The following is a 14722-nucleotide window of genomic DNA, read 5'->3' as shown; positions in this document are numbered from 1 at the left end:
ATACCTAGCATAAAGCAATGGAAAGTACCCAGCACCTTGAGTTCTGAGGCTGAGTGAAACCCCAGCACTGTCTTTCCTAGCTGTGGCTGCTGTGGGCTTCCAGCATCTGTTTCTGTCCTGGAGAGACTGAATGTTCAGAAGTCTCAGGAGGAATAAGTGAAATGCTGTATGTGGCCACTAAGTCAGAATCACCAAAGCCAGCGCCAAGAATCTGCATTTCCAACACACTCTGTGGCAAATCTTTTGTATCTAGATTGGGATATATATATCTCGATCATGATTCATCAAACAAGGTAGAAAAGCTCAGCGCTGGGCATATTGTCAGTCAAGAGTAATGCAAAAAGTTGGTTAAGTGGGTCTACGTGACAAAATAGAAATGGAGAAAGGAATTCTAAAGAAATATGGAAAATCAGGTGAAATCTCTGACTTTTGAAAACGTGACATCGACTTCTGGCATGAGTGCCTTCTTGGGGTATGTTTTGCATCATCTCCTTACTGGCTGCTGCAAATAATCTTCACACAGGCACAATCAAAGCCCTTCACTCCAAGGGGACTGTCCCTCCCGGACTCCCTCAAATGTCTTTGCTTCTGGGATTTTGAGCACTTTGATTTCTGGAAGGAATGCCCTAAGAACAAATGAAAAGATTGCCAGTTCTGGAGCACCTACCATGTACAGGCCCTGAGTGACTTTCATGTACTTTTGTATTTACACCTCGCAGCAATTCCACGAGATAGGTCATTCCCCCATTTTTATTTTTATTTTTATTTATTTTTATTTATTATTTTTGCTAATTAGCAGGAAATGTCAAAGCCAGGGCTTAGCCCAGGCCAGTCAGGGAAACTTGAGCTCATCCTCTCTCTCCAGAGCCTGGCAGTATCAGGACCACAGTGAGAGCTGGACCCAGAAAGAACAGACTACAGCAATTCAAGAGAGCTGTTTTTCATAGAGCAAGGAAGGCATGGAAGAAAAAATACCTTCTTGGCTTCTGTCACCCAAGAAGAGAGACTGAAAGGAATAGGGAATGCAGCAGTTGCTTCTACCTCTGTGCTCACCCCTCAAGAAAAGGCATCATTCTAGCTGGATGCCTCTGAAATCTGCCCGTATCTTCATGCTAACCTGCTTCATTTTTTCCCTCTGGCTTTTAACGAAGGAGTTTTGAATTCTTTTAAGATGCTCAGGGAACCCACTGTTCAAGGATAGCAGCAATGAGAAGGAGTGGGGATGGGACCAGGGTCTAGTCTTTGGAATGTCCAGCCGCCTCCGGAGAAGGCCCACCAGTCTGGCATAAACCAGCAGAGCCCAGGATCGTGAGGGCTCAGCTTGATGGAGTGGTAACTCGGAAACAGCTTAAATGACCATTAAGAGCAGATTTCCTGAACAGATTGGAGTTAGTTGTACAGTGGAATACTGTGCTGCTTTAAAAATTACTTGACAAAGTTACTGTAGAGAATGTTCATGATTGATACTGAAAAATTCAGGTGATATAATACTAATTTTGTGTTTTAAAAAAGTTTTTATATACATGTGTTATGTGTATGTATGTGTGCATATAAGCTTTTAAAATACACATCTATAAATGTAAACTTTATAACACAAATCCAGGACTTGAAAGACACATACTAAAATTAACAGGTAATTTTATACAAATTTTGGACTTACTTTAATATCCTCTATGTGCATGCATGTCTAAGTGTGTGTATACTATATATACACACAGACATATACATATGCACTTTGGACTTCAATGTGAAATATAAAACTTTTAGGAAAAAGAATAGGAGAAAAATCTTCAGGATCTAGGACAAAGCAAAGAATTCTTAGGATGGGTGTCAAAAGCATGAACCAGAAGAAAAAAAATGTAATACATTAGATCTCATCAAAATTAAAACCTTTTGCTTTGCAAAATACCTTAAGAGGATGAAAATATGAGCCACGGACTGATAGAAGATATTCGCAAAGCATGTATCTGACAAAGGACTAATATACGTAAAGAACTCTTAAAACTCAGCAGTAAAAAAAAAAAATCCAGTTAGAATGTAGGTAAGAGATATGAGCAGCCATCTCACTGGAGAAGATGTACAGATGGAAAATAAGATATACAGATGTTCAACATCATTAGCCATTTGGGAAATGCAAATTACAACAACAATGTGATGTCACTGTAGACATCTATCAGAATGACTAAAATAGAAAATAGCGACATCACCAAATGCAGGTGAGAATGTGGGAAAACTAAGCCCCAACCCTGTTTGTTACCGGTGAGAATGTGAAATGGTACAGCCACTCTGGAAAGCAGTTTGGCAGTTTCATATAAAACTAAACATTCCGTTACCATGCAATCCAGTGATCATATTCCCAGGCATTTATCCCAGAGCAATGAAGACTTATGTTTACACAAAAAATCCTGTACACCAATGCTCACGGAGGCTTCATTTGTAATAATCCCAAACTGGAAATAATCCAGAAGGCCTTCCGTGGGCACATGATTAAACAACTGTGGCACATCCACACCGCAGATGGCTACTCAGCAGTAATCAGGAACAAACCACAGTTGACCCTGCAGCAACACAGCTTTGACCTGCACAGGTCCACTTATATGTGGATTTTCTTCCACCTCTGCCATCCCTGAGACTACAATACCAACCCTCTTCTAGTAAATGGTAAATCTCTTTTTTGTAACTTGTGACTTCCTTCATATTTTCTTTTCTCTAGCTTACTTTATTGTAAGAATACAGTATATAATACACACAACATAAAAATATATTTTATATATTAATACGTTTTATACATTAAATTGCATTATATTTATATTACATGATAATGATTTATGTTATCAATAAGGCTTCTGGTCAACCGTAGGCTAGTAGAGGTAAAGGTTTTAGAGAGTCAAAAATTATATCTGGATTTTCAACCATGTTGGGGTTGGCATCCCCCACCCCTGCATGGTTCAAGGGTCAGCTCTACTGATAAACACAACAACCTTGATGAATCTTCAGTGATTTTTGTTGAGTGCAAGAAGCCAATCCCAAGGGTTACATACTGCATGACACCATTTACAAGTCCTTCTCAAAATGACAAAATTATAGAAACGGAGAATAGTGGGGGTTATGGATGAGAGTAGGGTGGGATAGCTGGTGGGAAGGTGAGCGTGGTTTTAGAAGGGAAGTGTGACGGACCCTTGTGGTAAGGGAATTGTTTTGTAACTGGATTGTGGTGGCAGATACCTGAAACTACATATAATAAAATTGCATGGAACTAAACATGCGTGCACGCGCACACACACGCGCACACACACACACACACACACACACACACACACAAATGAGTTTAGGTAAAAACAGGGAAATTAAACAAAATCAGCAGATTTTATCAATGTCTGTATCTTGATTGTGATAATGTATTATAATTTTCCAAGATGTTGCTACTGGGGGGAACTGAATGTAGGGTATAGAAGATTGAGCTGTATTATTTCTCAGAATTTCATGTGAGTGATATAATTGAAGTAAAAAATTAATTTAAAGTTATAATTTTTAGATTTGTATAAATTATATAATACATAATTATAACATATATAATACATAGTGTATGTTATAGCTTGGTATTTATAAGAAATAAATTAATTAGTAATACTGTAATAAAGTAATCACTGAAGGACTTAACCAGTTTGAAATTTCGGACTCTTAATTAATAACTTTCTCCCCTTTTCCGTGAAACTCCATGAAAGCATTGTTTATATTCATTGCACCCAATTCCTCTTCTTCCATTCTCTCTTCAATTCACTTTAATTAGGATTCATCTCCACAATCTTACCAAAAGGTATCAACATCACCAGTATTAACTGCAGCTCCAGTTCTCAGCCTCTGCTCCCTCACCTACCAGCATCCTCTGTCATGGCTGGCAGCGTCCCTCTTGCCGTGTTTTCTGTGTGTGGCCTCTTGGTTCCCGCTCTCTGCCTCACCTCTAACAGCAGAATTCCTGCTCAGTGGCTTCTCCTCTGCCCCAGTCTGCCTGCACATGCTCTCGTGGCTTTAACACCATCTGTGTGTCTGCTACTCCCACTCTTATATTTCTAGCTCACGCCTTTCTCCTGAACTGTGGATTCATTCATCTAGCTGCACACTTGACATCTATATCTCCATTTAGATATCTGCTAGACACTTCAAAATTTAGCATCCCTCCAGTGGCTGCCACTGTATTCACACAGGTCCCTTCTCTCTGTGTGTGTCTCTGTGTACCAATTGTCCCCTTATTATAAGAACACCAGTCATATTGGCTTTAGGGCCGATACTAATCCCATATGACCTCATCTTGATAACGTCTGCAGAGACCCTATATTCAAATATGGTCATATTCACAGGGTCTGGGTGAACATGAATTTTAGGGGACACTGTTAACTCAGTATACATACTCTATTAATTATATAAGTGATTTGTTTTGTTATTGTTTGACTCCTGGTTCTAGAATGTAATTTTCTTAGAGGCAGGACCCTTTTTTTTTTTTTTGGTCCTGGTCATATCCCAAGTTCCTGGTGCTTTGTCTAGCAAAGAGCAGAATCTCAATAAATTAAAGAGTGTGTTTACTTATATAATGCATGATGCCCTTTTGGGGGTAGTACATGTGGACATGTCAACTTCTTTGACCATGTTTTTGAACAGATAGACAAATACAAAATACCAAGTGATCAGTTAAAAAAGAGACCTTTTTTAGCCATTTGGAATAAACATCGTGCTATATTCTTGCTATATTTAAGTGAAAATTTTTCTGCTGTTTGATCGTATTTCTAGAGATAAAGAACTGCATGAGTCTAAATCAGAGCAATCATGTACTTGCTAACAAAGCACTTTCAGTGACTGCTGCTTCATTCCTTGCTTTCTGGTGGACTGCTGAGTCATCCTTGCTTTCTGGTGGACTGCTGAGTCACTGGAACCAGATCATCCTCTGAGAATCTAAGACTCGCTGTGCCCAAGGCTTGCTGCTGCTTGTTGGTGCAGCTGAGTTTGATCATTATCTGCTGTGGGCTGCAAATGGGCAGTGGCCTCAAATGCACTCTGAAGATCAGGAAAAAATTAACTCTGTGTCTTGTCTCTAAAAGTTAGATATTGTTCAGTTTTAACAGGCGTGTGACATGCACACGTGTATGTGTGTGATGCGTTCGATTGTATGTGTATGCTGTAAGGAGTGTATATCACAGGGTGGAGAATAGGGTGGGGTGAGCGAGACTTTCACAACCGGGGCACCAAAAGTCTCAGTAATCAAGATAAATATATTTTAATGTCCTATTTTTAAAAGTTAAAAATTACATTAAAATTCACAACAAATGATCAAATGTTTAAATAAAAATGGGCTGCTGTTTATTTTATGACACTGTATTAATAGTCATCAGGAACAGCCAGTGGGTCCTGGTCCGTGTGGCTGGGCTCCTATCCCCTCAGCGGGGGTTTCTGAGGGCTGACAGTGGTGTATGGAGCAGAATGAGCCCTGTGGGTGTTATATGTAGTCATATGTTTTTATTGTACAGCTTTTATTTACTTTTTCTACTTGGTTCAAAATATGGGAGGATATTCTGACGAATGTCTGTAGGAATGCATGTTTTTTTTCCTTTTGCCTTATATTCCGTCGTGGCTCAGCACACCAGTGTGCATATGTGTTCACGTGTGTGCATGTATGTGTTGGGTGTTTACTTGTCCATTCCAGGGGTTGGCTCTGGAACATCTATGAATGGTTAGGTGGTTGCTGGTCAGATTCAGTTAAGATGAATCCTACAGTTTGACTTCATTTCAGTCCCACTAGCAGGGCAGGGCTATTCTGGCTGACTCCAAGATGGTCCAGGGCACTCCTGAGCAAGCCCATGTGGGGATGTGCAGCCGGAGCACTCTCATTCATCCTAAGTGACATTGCAACCTATGCGTGAGACACTTTTTGGAGTTCACAGTGCATGCAGTCATACATGTTAGAAGCCTTTCTAACTAACCTCCATAATGTCTTCCTACACTCCAGAAATCCGGAGCCCCAATGCCCTAACAGGGTGTGGACCCCTTTGCTTGACCTTGCTTGCCCACAGCTCAAGCGCCCTTTCACTAAACGTTGCTGAAAACTCTGGTACACACCCTTTATTAACTGGCTTGAAAGTGGCTCAGAAGAGTAGGAACAAGTCCCTAGTGTTCCTGTTGTTCCCGAGAGAATAGAAGATCCAGAAAGAATTGTTGTGCAGTGTTTCCCCTTTTCCACACCATAAAACCTACCCAAACCTGCTTATGGGCAGTTAGGCTAGATGACTAGAAAATAAAACAAACAGTGTGCAGTCAGTGCTCTGTAACCCCACACCGGGAGCGGCCCTGGGCCCGCAACAGGCTGGAGGGCTCCCTTCTCCCTTTGCCTTTCCAGGCTCCAGTCAGTACCATTTGCTCCTGGCGCAACTTTTGCGGTCTGCTCATGTTGTTTGTGTCATCATTTCTGTCCTGAAGTCAGCAGCAGTGTGCGTTGGGCTTAGATTTTTGACAGCGATTTTGGCAAATGTGCACTACAGTGGGAAGACATGTAGGTACCTTACCTAAATCTTAGTGATTTCAATGATTATAAATGTCTGTGGCACTCAGAGATTACTTCTTTTTAAAGATTGGTTATTGACGGGGTTTTTGGGGAAAAGCCTTTCTAGTTTCAGTCTATCATGTGATATGATTTGAGGGATTCCAATCCTTCATCTAGAGATGATGTATATGTGAATTAAATTCACAGCACTTTTGCACTAGGGTGGGAGCCCACAAAGAGAAAATGACTGAAGATAAGATCCTTCTTATAGAATATTAAAAAGAGTGTGCTTTCAAGGAAAAAAAATGGTGGGTAAATTCTGACACCATGAATAATTATATATTAGCCATATAAAGTCATTTCCAGTGGGAAATAATTTCTGTCCATGCTAAGTAAAACTATTTTAAAATCAGGTGCTCTACTATTAGTAATAAATGAAAAAAATGAAATAATTGTGTAGTTTTTTCTGCTTAAGCACTGAAATTATGGGAAAGGGCTTATTTAAGGTAGAAATGTATTGTTTTGAAATATTTTAAAACTTTCTTAGAAATTCAACTCTAAGAATAGGTATTTCTCTAGACCCAAGAAAATGTTGAAAAGCTGGAATCTCAGTGGCTTGCTGTGGCCCTTAAAGTGGAAACAGTTTCATAGCACGAGTTATGGAACTGTGGGCACTCCCTCCTCCCTGCTGTCTGGTGTCGTCACTCACCAGCAATCCCTCACTCTCTCCACTGAAATGGCCTTGACCAGTTTTCAGGTTTTTGTGTCTGAACGTTCTGTCCTGCCCCTGGGCCTTTGCATATTCTGTTCTCACCCCAGGGCCATCCTTCCCTCCATTCTTCACAGATCGTGGCTAAAGCCACCCATCTTTAGGGAAGCTTGTCCTAACCTTCTAAACTAGATTAACCTACGCCTCCATCTCACCACACGTAACACCCTCATCATGTCTCTGTCCATTAGCTCTTCTCAGAGCTGCATTTTTTGTAGTGACATTTAAGATCATTCGACAGTAACTCTTGACCTCTATGTAGCTCGTCGTTGCTTAAGAGCTAGGACTTAATTAAGCCCAGTTTTGCTTATCATGATATATGTTGTCTTTCCTGACACCTTAATATAAATTTTGGGAGGAAGCGAAAACAATGTGTGAGGCCAGTCCTTCTCTGATGGCTAATTTAAATATGAGGTAAAGAAATTGCTTTTAAAACACTTGCTGTGTTTTCAAATAAGGGTTTTATGTTTTGATGCAGTAGACGATGTGGTAGAGAAATCTTCTGTATTTATTTGGGTATCATTACAGTTTTTGCTGTTAATGCAACATTAACACATCCGCTGTGTTCTGAGTGGAAGGGAAATGTTCGGGATGCAGCTCTTGTTGCTCTGAAGTTTTTTTTTTTTTTTCCCTGCTGTGGATGGTGGGGAATAATTAAATGCCATGAAAATTGAATTTCCATAAAATTGATGCAGTGAGGAAGCTTCTCTTTCACCAGAACACTCCAAATGAGAAAATTATAGAAATGGAGGATAGATGAGTAGTTCAAGAGGTTATGGATGAGGCTGGGTGGGATGGCTGGAGGAAGGTGAGTGTGGTTTTAGAAGGGAAGTATGAGAGATCCTTGTGGTAAGGGAATTGTTTTGTAACTTGATTGTAGTGGTGACTCATGTCAGGGTGCAGCTACTGGTGAAAACAGAACTATGCTTCCACTTTGGAAAGGATGGCCTGACCACTCATTCTAAGTAGAATGAGGACACAGGACATTAAGTTTCTTGCAATATCTATTTCTCTAGGACTAAGATTTCACATGTATAATATTTACTTCTGGATTGGAAACACAAGTTGCGGGAGCTTTGAAACACAGTTTTACTGATTCGTAGACTTGAGAAGGAAAAATGGGGCAACATGGAGAACTGACAGAAGGCTGGAGTAGAATTCCAGATATGAACCCTCTGACGAAAAGACCCCTTCAACACACCTTCTTGAATGGGCCAGCTCTTAGTCACTAGAACGTGGGTGCTCTTGTTCCAGCAGCTCTAGACAGAATGAGCCATGAGGCTTCTTGCTTCTGTGGATGAACGTCAGCCCCAGACTCATTATCTGTCTCTGCCTTTCTGAATCCTGCAGTAATTCTCAGCAATAGATGTTCAGCTTTAACTTCATACAGTTTTGTTTCTAGTTTTAGAACATATTTAAATGGATAGATTTTTATTTGCCCTGGGAAGTCAGACTAGTAGCTGTTTGCATTGGTAGTTTTTATATGTATTTACATTTAGACTTTCAAAATTAACACAGTTGTATATAGACATCTTTTTAGACTTTAGCTTCCTTAAAAAGTTGTTTGAGAATTTTGCATTTAAATACTTGCCAGGTCAGTAGCCTACCATTGTTAATCATACAATTTAATCTGTTCTTGAAATAAAGATTTATTGTCTTGAAAAAAAATTAGTTTTAAAATAAAATCCAGCTCAACTGATCATTTTTTAAAGTAAATGGATTTCAGTTGCTTTTCAGTATGCTCCTACTAGTTCAGTTTTTCCAATAATGTAGTATCTGTGGCTGTATGATAGGAAGAACAGAAGTATCTACCAAGCCATGTGTTTTACTTAGTGTCACAAATAAGTTCTTGTGTTCTTAAGATATAATTCTTGAGTATTCTCTAGAACTGATTATTAGGCTTTTAAAAAATGAAGGATTTCTGGCGGGGCACGGTGGCTCATGCCTGTAATCCCAGCACTTTGGGAGGCCAAGGCAGGAGGATCACGAGGTTGGGAGATTGAGACCATACTTGTTAATACAGTGAAACCCTGTCTCTACTAAAAAATACAAAAAACTAGCAGGGTGAGGTGGCGGGCACCTGTAGTCCCAGCTACTCAGGAGGCTGAGGCAGGAGAGTGGCGTGAACCCAGGAGGCGGAGCTTGCAGTGAGCTGAGATCGCGCCACTGCACTCCAGCCTGGGTGACAGAGCGAGACTCCATCTCAAAAACAAACAAACAAACAAAAAACAAAAAAAAAGGTTTCTAATAATGTAACCACTTTTTTCTTTTCTTTTTTTTAAATAAATTACTTTCTAAATCATTCTAGCTTAGTGGTTTATGTAAGTTGAATTGTCATGTAATCACTTCCAGTGTTGAAAACTAAGAACATCTTGATGGCTTCTAAATGTGACCATGAGAAGATAATCATATTTTTAAAATTTTAAAATCATATTTTTACAATTTTAAAAATATTTAACCAAAAAGTTAAAATCAAAATATATTTCATGAAAAAGTCACAGCAAGGGACTTCATAAAGTAATACAAGTTGAGCATCCCACATTTGAAAATCTGAAACCCAAAATGCTCCAAAATTCAAAACTCTTTTGAGCATCAACATGATGCTCAAAGCAAAATGCTCAGTGAAGCATTTGGGGTTTTTCAGATTTGGGATGCTCAGTCAGTAAGTATAATGCAAATATTCCCAAATCCTCCAAAATCTGAAGCACTTCTGTTCCCAAACATTTCAGATAAAGGATACGCAGATATTGTATGTATTATTCATGTATGCATAATACTGAAATACATAGAAGGAGTACATGACAGACAAGAGGAAAGCAAAACCAATGTTTTTGTGTGCTTTTAACTAAAGTACAAAAGGAACAATGTATAATGTTGTTGAACTGACATCATTTTAAATTATATCCGCTGACATTTCATGTATCTTTTTTGACACATTTATTTAATGTTTATATTAATTTTGAAACAAACCACAATAACTAACTAAATCTCAGAAAATATAGAGGAGGATATATTCTGAACATTAGCTGACTGTTTTCTATGTTACTCAGATGCCTTCCCTTGACGTTAGGTTATTAAACAAGAAAGTGCTGACTTTTCAAACACATTAGCCTTTGAGTATGATTTGTGCTTGTTATGGATGTTGATGATGTTTCAGATTTCAGCTGAGCTCCACCTGCTTTGAAAAGCACCTTGTTCCATAGCCCCTTAATAAATAATGTTAGATGATGACTCTCTACTTACAAAATGCTTTGGATTTTACAACCTAGCAGTCAGTGTTCTTTTGTGAATTATCTCTTCATATTGGCACAAGGAAGAGAACTGCCATTGATTTCATCTTAGAGTTGAAGAGATAAATAACTAACAACCGCAGTGTCAGAGCAAAGGTCGGTATTCACAATTCAGAAATCTCTCTCCATGGCTTTGCTTTCTTAATTTTACCAAGTGTCTGCTAATTTCCAGAACAAACAAGGAGGCCCTGATTTTTGGGCAGGAAGACGGGATAGGTGTTCAAATGTGACACTGCTGACAACTGGAATATTTTATTTCTAGCCTTGTGAACAAATTTGCCCCTTCTTTATTCCACCCGAAGCCCTTAGTACCAATATTCCAGGATCACTATATACGTTCAAAGGAGGAGGAATTTAGCCTGACCTCAGGGGGAGAATGCAACTGTTTTACAGACACCACCACACTTATTTGTCTACTTTCACTTTATGAATCCATGTGTGTGTGTGTGAGAAGAATATGTTATAATGCCAGTATCATTTCTAGGCCATGTACAAGTCAACCCTGCCCTGATAGTCACAGCTGGATCAGATGTTTGGAGTGACCACCAATGAGATGACTTTCCTTTTTAGGTTATGACCTGCCCAAAATCTTCTGATAGGATGGCTGCATCAGTCTTGATTTCTGTGTCCCAGGCTTGCTGGGGTATAAAAGCAAATGAAATCAAAATTAGGCCTTACTAATTTTCATAAACTGCATAAATGTTGAAGAGACTGAAATGTAATGCTTGTCATTTTATAAAAGTGAGATTTAATAATAAAGCAAAATATGAGCTGAAAGATGGAGCTCTCTATAGGTTCTCTAGTGAAATATGCTTCTATTTTATAGAATTTTAAAAAAGCACATTGGTAGTATGATTTATGTGTGGGTAAGACAGCTTCTTAGAATTTAAAAGTAAAATAAAAATAGTTGTTTGGAAGAGAAAATGGTTCTGAGTGTGTGATTCATTCTTTTTTGTGTTGGAATTTAAGAGGTGGTGCTTGCAGCAGTGAGCTTTTACCAGAAAAATAAGTTTGGCTTTTAATTTACGTGTGTGTCAGAGACATTAATCAAGTATTTGCATTATATACAGGAGACTCTTCTGGGGCTGGGTAAACATTTCAGACGGATAGATATAGATATGATATATGTGTATATATTTTATACATACAAATATAATGCCATACTTCATTCTCAATTTAGAGGTACTCCTCCTCTTATCTGTCACTTTGCTGTGCAAATATTTAGTTTTTTCTTATCCTGCTGAACTTTGATGAGCGCTTAAGGATTTTTCCAGCCGGTTCTCATGTGTTAAGCTTCAGGGTTGCTCTCCCACCGCACAAGGGCCGTGCAGCCACACCTACAGGAGGTAAAGGTGATGGCAAGCGAGTTGCAGACAGGCCTAGGACAATAATTGACATTCTGCAGCTGCCTTTCCTATTGCCTCACCTAGCTAAGTCCCCCAAATCTGTCAACTCTGTTTCTCTGTTGAGGGACCCCAGGACCTGTCATTGCCTGACAGTCAGCAAATGATCACTTGCTAATGTTGATATATTAGCAAAGGTTCAAAGAAGAATCACAGTAGTGGTTGATGAGAGCATGGAGAAAGAAGTGAAGGCCTGAGAAAAATTGCCTGCAGACATAAGAACCATGGTGGAGGGGCCGGGCGCGGTGGCTCAAGCCTGTAATCCCAGCACTTTGGGAGGCCGAGACGGGCGGATCACGAGGTCAGGAGATCGAGACCATCCTGGCTAACACGGTGAAACCCCGTCTCTACTAAAAATACAAAAAAACTAGCCGGGCGAAGTGGCGGGCGCCTGTAGTCCCAGCTACTCGGGAGGCTGAGCCAGGAGAATGGCGTAAACCCGGGAGGCGGAGCTTGCAGTGAGCTGAGATCCGGACACTGCACTCCAGCCTGGGCGACAGAGCGAGACTCCGCCTCAAAAAAAAAAAAAAAAAAAAAAAAAAAAAAAAAAAAAGAACCATGGTGGAGGGACAGAGAACCTTGGGAAGGAAGATACTTAAGTGTGAGAGGATAAACTGATTTAGAAAAGGTGGAGGAAAACATACAAGAATGCAATGCATCTGATAAAGGAAGAACTTAGGATAAGGGCAAAGGGAGCTTTGCTTAGTGAGAGGAAGTGGCCACTATTACTGTTAGTATTTTTGTTCTTATTGTTATTGTTCTATTACCCCTATGAATATTAACTTTACCCTCATGAGAACTAGCAACCTGAAATGAAATTGTGTGAGCAGTTACAAATTAGAGCTTAACTCCTATTCAAAGGTTCATCAACATTATGCTCCTAGTAACAGGCCACTTTTTATTAGCACTTCTGATAAAAAGGCCACGTCTGCTTCTAAGAGAGCTGTGGGATGAAGGAAACCCTGGGGATGAATATTTTAATCAGATGACATGATTTATATAAAAATGCTGAGTGAACTGTAAAACTGAATACAGATGTTTGTAATTTAAGCCGGTTCCCAACTGAGCCAGACCATCTGGGTTTCCTTGCTGCCCTCCACCCAAAGTTCTCCCAAATGGGGCGGGCCATTTGCTGTCAAGTGCACATGTGCCTGAATGAGGCTCATACCTGGTGTTAGGGCCAACAGCCAGCTTGGAGAAATGCTACCAACCCCAAATTTTCTTCCAGCCCTGGACAGTGACAGATACTCTATTTCCCATTAAGTGTGTGTCTCTTGTTGTGGTTGTTATTCAGTAATGTTGTTCTTCGAAACAGCTTTCTATGTTTAGACACCATTGATAAAACTTCTTTCAAAAATGTGGCAGCCATCCCAGGCTAGAATGACGAGGGAGTATGGCTGACTATGTCATGAGTCCTTGCATCAGGGAATAAGGTGTTTACTGACTGGTGGCCTGACTTTTAGAAATTTGCTGGACCTTTTCCAATTTTCTTTTATCTGTGTTAACTGCAGATCATTGTGCATATTCTTACAAAGATAACTTGGAAACACAGGATCTCATTTAGCAGGAAGGCTTGGTGAGTGTGTGTGTTGGGGGTGGGGGTGAATTCAATTTTCTGGTTAATGTAGGGCTAAAAAGAACCATTTTTGTTCAGGTTCTAGTGAGGTTCCATTCTTCAGTGTTTCATGGTCCTCCATTGCCTGATAAATATAGAATGTTGAGTACAATTGAATCCCAATTAGTGAATAAGAATCTAGCAGGACCTGAATACAAGTGGACTTTGTAGGCTGTTACACAGAAAGCACAGGTGATCAGGCCAAAATAGGATCTGTCCTGGAACTTACTTTCCTGAGCCAGCAGTAATAAGACTTCACAGATGAGATGGGTCAGACGGGGACTTGTTCTGATTTATGAGAAAGATAAAGTAGACCTAATATCAGTAGTGGTGGAGGTGAGATCTCCAAGTAGATGAAGCCAAATGGAGGAAAATATAAGGCATGTAAGTTACGTCAGTTAGGGTCAAGTTTGTCTGCATGTGACACAAAATTCAAAACAACTATGGTTTGAACAAGGTAGAATTTCTTTTTCTCTTGTGTAAAATAAATCTGGAGATAAGTAGTCCAGGGCTTATGTGGCATGGTGTTAGGGCCCCAAGCTCCTTCTATTGCATTTCTCTACCAACTGTAGTTCAATGCTTCTACCTCATGGTCCAAAATGGCTGCTTGAAATCCAGTCATTAAGTCAGCATTCCAGTTAGTAGGAAGGAAAAGTAGCCAAAGAAGAGCTAGTTCCTTTTTCAAATAGCAGTTTCCAAAGGATGCACACCATAGTTCTGCTTACATCTTCTGAGTCAGAACTTAGCCATGTAGTCCCACCTAGCTGCAAGGAAAACTGGGAAGGGTCCTGTTTCTTCCAGGTGGCCACATGCCCCACTAAAGTAATTGGGTTGTATTAAGATGAAAGGAGAGAGTACACACAGGGAAACATCGAGCAGTCTCTGCCGTGAAGCTTGGAGAGAAATGGTGATTGTGGTATCAAGGAATCAAAACTATTTGTAGGAGTCTATGTCTGGAATCTCATGATGGCTTTGCTACTGACTCCTCATGTGATGTTGGACAGGTCTCTCCAGTTTACTGGGCCTCAGTCCCATCATTTTTAAAGCATGGATGCAGAACTTGACAATGTCCAAGATAACTTCCCCCTCAAACATGCTGGCTTCTATCCTCCTGAA

General features: G+C 39.9%; 1 protein-coding gene across 2 annotated transcripts in view; it reads left to right on the top strand.

Annotated features, from left to right (window-relative positions):
- Nucleotides 1-14722, top strand: part of MTUS2 (microtubule associated scaffold protein 2) — a 454130-nt gene that overhangs the window by 138562 nt on the left and 300846 nt on the right. The window lies entirely within an intron of this gene.

Source organism: Rhinopithecus roxellana, chromosome 18, assembly GCF_007565055.1.
Source record: "Rhinopithecus roxellana isolate Shanxi Qingling chromosome 18, ASM756505v1, whole genome shotgun sequence".
Classification (NCBI taxonomy): Eukaryota; Metazoa; Chordata; class Mammalia; order Primates; family Cercopithecidae; genus Rhinopithecus; species Rhinopithecus roxellana.
This window is presented reverse-complemented; position numbering and strand designations above follow the sequence as displayed.